Genomic DNA, 8,562 nt, shown 5'->3' on the forward strand with positions numbered 1-8,562 from the left:
CGCCTTTGAGAATAGTCTACTGCAAGTATTTACTTTTAAAGTTACAAATCTAAATTAATTTTATTTATTTATTTATTTTTTAAAGATTTTATTTATTTATTCATGAGAGACACACAGAGAGAGGCAGAGACACAGGCAGAGAAAGAAGCAGGCTCCATGCAGGGAGCCCGATGCGGGACTCGATCCTGGGACTCCAGGACCACACCCTGGGTCAAAGGCAGGCGCTCAACCGCTGAGCCACCCAAAGATCCCTAAATTAATTTTATTTGGAAATCCTTTCCTCAATTTCTTCCCCAATTCTTCATTTGTAATGTTTTAGAGGTTTGAAGTGATCTCTACTTTCCAAATAGGACTACCTCAACTACCAAACAGCATCCAAAGCTAGCCTAGCGTAGCAACTGTGTCGCCAACATTATCCTGGTTGTCATACATGTTTGTGGAGTCACGTGTAAAAATTATCGGAAATCAGCCCGGTGCTAAACATCATCTTTTGTAATTCGCACTTGCCCTCAGGGATAGTTACCATCATTGTCTCAATATTGTGAGTGAGGCTAAGTTGCTTGCCCAAGATTATACAATGGGTAAGAGGCAGAACAAAAATTCTACCCCAAGTCCATCTAGCTCCAAAGCACCAGCTTTGAAGCACCATGCTGTGGCACCTCTCATCAGTTTTTGATGACTCCTATTTGGTTCTATGACATCCAAATAAGCCCAATGTCTTTCTCCACCTGGCTGTGATGATGATTCCCAGCAAATGTATCACGTATGACTTCAACTGACTTCTCTAGTTCTTGCTTCTTTGCCTGAAGCATTGTTTATCTCTGGACCACCATTCTGCTCCTAGGAAGATTTTGCATATGGTATGATAGTCCCTCCCCAAAGAAACAGAAACAAAAGAACATACCCAGAGCTCTTCTCCAATACACTGTCAATAACCTGGGGTAAGACACATGGATTCCAAGCGGACTCCATCCCAAACCAACTCAGAATAATAGATTATGTTGTCCTCACTATGCTGCAATCTTTTTTAAATTAATTAATCTATTTTTACTTTTTAAAAAATATTTTATTTATTCATTCGAGAGAGAGGCAGAGACACAGGCAGAGGGAGAAGCAGGCTCTCCGTGGAGAGCCTGATGCGGCACTCGATTCTGGAACTCCAGGATCATGACCTGAGCCAAAGGCAGATGCTCAACCACTAAGCCACTCAGGCATCCCTACTTTTACTTTTTTTTTTTTAAAAGTAGGCTCCACACTGGGTGGGGAGTTGCGGGGCTTGACCTCATGACCTTGAGATCAAGATCTGAGCTGAGATCAGACATGGATCCTTAGCCGACTGAGCCACCCAGACACCCCTGCCATCTTCAAAAAAATAAAATAAAATGACAAAGGTTCCATTTCTCTTTTGATTTGTATGATAAGTGGGCTTTATTTGATTATTTGCCATCATCTTTATTGATAATAGCTTTAAAAGTTATAGTATCATTTTGGGAACATGGATTGACAATACAACTCCCTCTCTGTCTCCAAAGAGAGACTACAAATACTCAGCTGTGTTAATGTATCTCCCCTCATTTTATGTTACAAGGAATATTCATGCATATACTAGCAATATCCAAACAGGATACGTTAAATTCTGCTTCTGGGGAAAAGCTGTGAAGGGTCAAACAGGCAATTAAGATCTTGTCTGCTCTTAAAAAGGATGTTGTTTACTTCCCCCCCGCAAGAAAGACTCCAGATGGAAACTGAGATTTACAAAAGATGAAACTGCTCCCTGAGTCATTTCTTCAGGGTTGAAGTTAAGCTCTCGTTAAGTCTGAAAATGTTGAGAAGATGCTTGTTCAGATCTCTCAAAGATTTATGACACTACTAGCTAATTTCTGCCTTTCCCCAAATCTGGGAGGAGTAAGTGAATATTTTCTCTGCTGAAGCATTTAGAATGGGTAATTGCTTTCACGCCAGGCATTTTTATGAAATCAAATAATAAACAGGGTCTTAAATTCTTTGTTTCCCTCAAGTTTCATGAGCTTAAAAGAATTTCTGTGGAGAATTTTATTTCTTATGCTGCAACTTTAATAACTCCATTAAAGCTTTTGCTACGCCCCCAATACCCAGCTGTGTATATTTGGGTGTGGATTGCAATTTTCTCCGGCCACAGCTCAGAAGCAGCTTCTTAAAATGTTTAATTTCTTTGAAAATGTGAAACACAAGTTTTTTTCTCGGAAAGTAATAAGTACGTATTGACTAATTCAGAAGTCTGCAGACCTTTTTTTCTGTAAAAGACTAGATAATAAATATTTCAGGTTTTGCTTTAATGTATCAAATTTACCCAGGTAGCGTGGAGGCAGCCTTAGGCAATCCTAACCAATTAAGGATGACTGTGTTCCAATAAAATTTTATTTATGAATATTAACATTTAAATTCATGTAATTTTTGCAAGTCATAAAATACTATTACTATTTTGCTTTTCCTCAATAGTTTAAAAAATGCAAGAACCATTCTTTGCCATTGGACTATGTGAAAAACAGGCAGCAAGACAGATTTGATGACTCTGACTAATTCATTGAGCCAATAAGTGTTTTTTGAGCATCTAAATGTGTATGGAGAACAAATAGATGCCTCACCTGCCTTATGTTACTTAGGGAAGAGAAAATTATTTGGAAAACTTGAAAACAAGGACATCTTCAAGTTTAGGGGAAATGATAGCTACAACTAATCATGTGCCAAGCAATATCTCTGAAAGTGTTACCATAAGCCTTTCTCTAGAGTTACTCTGAATATCACGAAAACCTGAGGTTTGACTTGAAGTTGCTGGCATCTTCAGCATCTCGAAGAAATCCAAACTATTCTCTGGTTTGTGAAATGCAGAGATTTACTATCACTCAACAGATTTCTACTAAAAACTATAAGCTTCTAGAGAACAGGGCATTTTACTTGATGCATATCACCTCTCCTAAGTGCAACTGAGCCCAATGAGAAAAGACCAGTAAGTAAATATGCTCAGATTTCCTTAGAATGACCTTGAGAAATATGGTGGTCACCAGTTCCTGTATCTATTTAAATTTAGATTTATTCTACTTCAGTCCCAATTAAATTAGACATGGGGATGGAGCTCAGACTTACTAGTCTTAAAGACCCACAGGTGATTCTAATGCTAAGTTGGAGTTGAGCAGTACTAGCCACACCTTGGTTCTCTGAATATTAGAGCAGCAGCTTCAGGATCCCCTGGAAAGATTGTGAGGAATGTGTGGTCCTTACCTAAGAACTTGCTAGAAAGGCAAAATCTCAGACCCTACCCACTAAATCAGAAACTCCGGTGGTGGTTGTAACCGGCTTGTTTGAACAAGTCTTTCTGGTGATTCGGAGGTCAGCTAGCTTAGAAACCTCTGGGCTACACCAAACAGAGCCTTCTTGGATTTGTGAAAGACCCATGGCTGCGCAGGGATGAAAAGGCCGAGGTTTCAGAAAGTGCGTGGGTGGCCATGATGTTAGATGGAATTCATCGACCCAGGGAGGCCCTCTGACCTGCCTTCCAGGACAGTGAGTACCAGAGGGAATACAAATGCATGTTTGGGCTATTTTTTCAAATTATGGCAATCTGATAGGTCCTCACTGCTCTCATAATATAATACATGGAGATGATGATTATTGTTTTAGAGCTGGCATATTTTCGTCTCTAAGCTGGTTCCATTACTGAACTTTAATGGCTCTTAATGGTAACACCACTGAAATCTGTGCATAGATTTAATATGTGGGAATTATCCTCTTAGAACAACTACACAATAACAAACCATGAACCTGTGTTCATTCGAGTTCCTAGAACACGGCTTCTCGGAGCCCATCAGGAGGTGAGCACAGTAGAAGCTTCACCCCGCAGACTTAGGGTCTTGGCCAAATAGCCATTTCTTTCTCATTTGTAAATGCTGGGGTAGGTTTTATGCAACCTTCCTCTGGGCAATGTACAGTGAAAAAGTCTGAAAATCGTTGTTTTTCTCACAAAATGCCTTTTAGAAGGCCTGGCTCTAAAACCAAGCACCTTCATTCCACTTGATTATTTGCAACAGGAGATCTTTTAAAAGCCATGTCAGGGAAGGAATATAATTATTCCCTTTGGGTTTGCCTTGGCTCTCTGTTGTGATTCACTAGCAAGGATTGGATATGCTCTGTTGACCATGCACTAGAAAGGCACAGGCTTTGTGCTATTTCTCAAGGACTGGGAGATTTGTACTGATCCATCACAACTCCAGAACTTTTCTGAGGCACAGGTGTTCTAATCCTAGCCTGAGCCAGGGGCACACCTGTGCTGCAGGGCTCCTCAGTTCCAGCTGCTACCAGTGACTTCTTCATATCACCTACAGGTGCTGGGATGGCCATTTCAGAAAGGATCATGAAACATATCAGGGAAAAAAAATGACACTCTAGAACTGTCTTTGTTTTCTGGTTCCTGAGATCAGGAGCATTCATCACATCCACACATACTTATCAAGTGTCTAGAGGATAAGATTTCACAAAGGCTTATGGATACAAAGATGGATAGAGATGATCCATGGCCTCAGGGATCTTGCATTCCAGACCCCAAACAGGGTCACTAAAATGACAATAATACAGGGGTGCTTGGGTGGCTGAGTCGGTTAAGCATCTGACTCTTGGTTCTGCTCAGGTCATGATCTCTTGGTCTGGAGATCAAGCCCCTAGTCAGGTTCCCTGCTCAGCAGGAGTCTGTTTCTCCTCTGCCTCTTACCCCACTCTCTCTTTCTCTCTCTCTCCTCTCCCCCCAAAATAAATACATCTTTTGAAACTCCCCCCCCTAAAAAAAAAAAAAAACAAATGAGAACAATACGATGTGATCATTGCTAAGGGTGGCTAGTGCCTTAGTTCAGAAAGAATGTAGGAGAAGAGTCCCTCCTAGGAGAAAACAGGAGGCTTTGCTAAGACGCTGACTCTGAGCTGAGGAGTCTGAGGGGGCAGGAAGGCAGTGAGAGGGCAGATGCTCTGGATGGAAGGATCAGTGGTGACAAAGGCTTGGAGGTGCGGGGCAGCATCTACTCCGCTGGTCCAGTATATTTGGATGTAAATTGCAAGGTGAGGTGCAGCAAAGACCAAGGATGAGAAGCTCCTGCAGCTGAGTTATCATCCAACATTCAAGGGAGGAGTCTTTGAAGGGTCCTGAGCAAGGGAGAACATGGGAATAATAGTAATTCCCAGCAGCATTATTAACATTTACGCCTGTCATGTGCTAAGCACTGTACGAAGCAATTCAGTTAAACCTTACAACCACTTTAGGAAATGAATATTCATTTCCTTCTATGTATGAGGAAATAAATTCAGACAAAATAAAGTGGCTGGTCTATAATCACTATTTACTAAGAAGTGGTGAAGTCCTGACTGAGAATCAGCTTGGTCTGACTCCAAGGCCTGAGCCCGTAAACCCTTTGGCAGTTTGGGGTCCATGGAAGCGCCCAAACTAGCCAGTCGGGAGAATTATTGCGCTGGGCACCATGCGGAGCCTTCAGAACTAAAGATGCCTGAAATGTAGAATCGTGCAATAAAAGTTATGTCCTTCTAAACTATGCAAAAATCACATGATAGCACTCATTCATTGTACGCATCCAAGGAATTCATTCATTCTACCATATGCCGGGCACTGCACAAAGTCCTGGAGACTCAGAGTGAACAAACCACGTCTGGCTGCCCCCACTGCTCCCAAAAGCTTCCATGGTAATGGGAGATTCAATCATTAATTACCTACTCACACGAATAAGTTTTATATTAAAATCATGACTTGTGCTCTGATGTCAAGCCTTTTAGAGCTTTGAGACCATGTAACAGGTGGGAAGGTGGTGGTGGGGGGCCCAGTCTAGAGGGGGACGACCTAGGAATATCTTCTGAAGATGAGGTCTGAAGAGTGAGCAGTGGCTGAGAGTTGGCCAAATGGGGAGGGAGGATGCTCCTCGCAGATGGAGCTGCATGTGCCAGTATCCTGTGGGGAGAAGGGAGATGTAATTGAGAGACAGAAAGCAAGCTAGTAGGGAGCAAGGAGAGTAGGATGGAAGAGGAAGCTGGAAGGCAGGTAGGGGATGCTCCGAAGGCCTTGACCCATGGAAAGATCTGGGCCTTTGGAGTAAACCACGGAGTCTCAACCTTGGTACACATTGGTGGAACCTGGCACCTTCTAAAAATACTGAGTTCTGAATGCTGCCTCCTGAGATTGATTTTAATTGGTTTGAGGTACTGCTTCGGAATTGGGATTTTAAAAGGTGGTCTGGTAATTCTAATGTGAAGATAAGCCTGCAAAACACTGCATTAAAATGTTTTAAGTGCATATATATCATCTGATTTCCATTTTGAGAGGTCAGTCTGGCTGTTCTTAGAGAATGGATGGGCAGGGCAGAGGAAGGGAGCTAATTTGTCTGAAATTGTTAGATAGTTGGGAGGGGTACTTTTCCCTCTGTCTTTTTTCATTTTGTTCCTTTTATTTAAAAAAATATATATATATATATTAAGAGACAATCTGTCTCTTTTGAACGTAAAAAACTGGTCTGATTTCTGCTCATTGGAACAAGGCAAAACAAACCCCCTTCCCCTTCTATGAGATAGCTTTTCAGTAACAGAAAATGATTATTATGGTCCCTTAAAGCGACTTCTTTTACACTAGATGCTTGAACGGTTTTGCATGCCATGGGTTCTAGATCCCTTCACTAAATATGGTCTAGGTTGTCACTGACACATATTCTCTTAAAAATGACTACTCTTTTATTACCCAATGGTTTCTTTCTCTATTTTGATAAGCCATTTCAATTGGTAAGGAAAAATGCTAAGAGAAAAGACTGTGCCAAGAGCAAAGCTTGGATTTAAGAAAAGTTCCCCATTTGTTTTCTACAACAAATGATATTTAAAATGATGTAAAAAGCACTTCAAGTTTTACTCTTGGCCTTGGGAAGAGTTAAAGTCAGCATTTTAAATTCTAACTTTCCTTTTTGTTTTGCATGCTTAATTAACATAATTTATTTTTAGCAAGAAAGTGGAAGCTACATGGAGGTTTTTCCCTTCATTTCCTAACCTCCCACCCTCCAACCCCAGATTGAAAGCTTTATCCATTGGAAAATTTGGCTCAGCACAAAAACAATCTTTCTTTCTCTGTCTTTCTAAGTGTGTGGGGGGAAATGGCATCACTACCATTTATGGAGTTTTCATGTTAGTTGTCTCATTTAATCTCTACCACAACTCAAGAGAGAAGCATAATTACTTTCTCCATTCTATAGACGAAGATGGAGGAGTTAGAGGTTGCCCAAGATCACACTTGCCCCTAGCGCCCTGGTCATCTGTCTTTCCAGCATAACAGGACACTCCTAGCCTCTGTGTCTTTCACCTGTCTGTACCTGAGGAGGTGATTATAATGGAGCCTATGACATCCATCATCATGCACAGTTTATAACCATCGAGTTATTGTTTCTTCCTTATGTCTCTGCTGTTTATTTTCTCTATCTGGACTGTAAGTTTCTTGGGGGAAAGACTGTATATTAGGAGTCTCTGCTTTTCTGTAGTGCCTAGCACCTTTCTCTCTCCGTGCGAGAGACCATCACTGTTACTCGAATAAATGAGTAAGTGAATGAATGAACAGCCAGTTCTGGAAAACATGCTATACAAACCTTGGAAAAATCCCTGGCAAGCTGGGTGCAGAGAGGAGGAGGCCTGGGTGCACAGACCCGAGTGCTGCCCGCTTCTGGGCTCCAGCTGGATCTGTGCTGCTTGCCTGCCTCCTGCTCTGGGCATCAGCAGTCTCCTCATCTGTAAAAATGTAACACCCAGCTTGGAGGATGGTTGTCTTAAATGAAATAATAGCCTTAAATCCCTTAACCTAATTTCCAGCTTGCAGTCCCATTCACATACATGGTAGCAGTTAGTGTTGTACCAAATATCTGAATACATGCTTTACTGTTCCCCAATATAATTCCCAGACTCAATCTCCTGAAATCACTGACATCTGTTTACTGAATTCTGATGTGCAGGCAGTAAGGCTGCACAGTGGAGAACACACAGGCTTGGCCCCTGGCCCCACAGGGCCTTTGCCCAGGCAAAAGGTGAGATCCGTATGGTCCACTCCTACTGATGAGAACACAGGGACTGAGGGGCACAGCCAAGGCTGGCCATTCGCTGACCTGACCTCGGAGCTGTGCTCTGTGTGCCCCATGGGATGGCAGCCGGGTATGCATGAGCACATTATTCTGTGGGCAGTGCTGTTTACAAGCCAGGGAAGTGGTGTTTATTTTAAATACATTCATGTGCACGCAAGTTAATTTTGCTATAGCCATTAGCTTTGATTTGTTTGATGTTAAATAAGCCTGAATAACATGACACAGTGTAATATTAAGTCCTGTTTGATTCCTCAGAGCCTTTACTGTTCATGAGTAGCGGTGGATACTAACTCAAAAGGACTGGGATGCATTATTTGTATTTATATGTATTTATATGTATACGTCAGGATTGGCAGAAATGTAAAATATTACTTTGAATTGCATAAGGTATTCTATTACAGGTCTGCTGGCAAGGTAATTTGTTTTG

Source organism: Canis lupus, chromosome 28 (genome assembly GCF_011100685.1).
Source record: "Canis lupus familiaris isolate Mischka breed German Shepherd chromosome 28, alternate assembly UU_Cfam_GSD_1.0, whole genome shotgun sequence".
Classification (NCBI taxonomy): domain Eukaryota; kingdom Metazoa; phylum Chordata; class Mammalia; order Carnivora; family Canidae; genus Canis; species Canis lupus.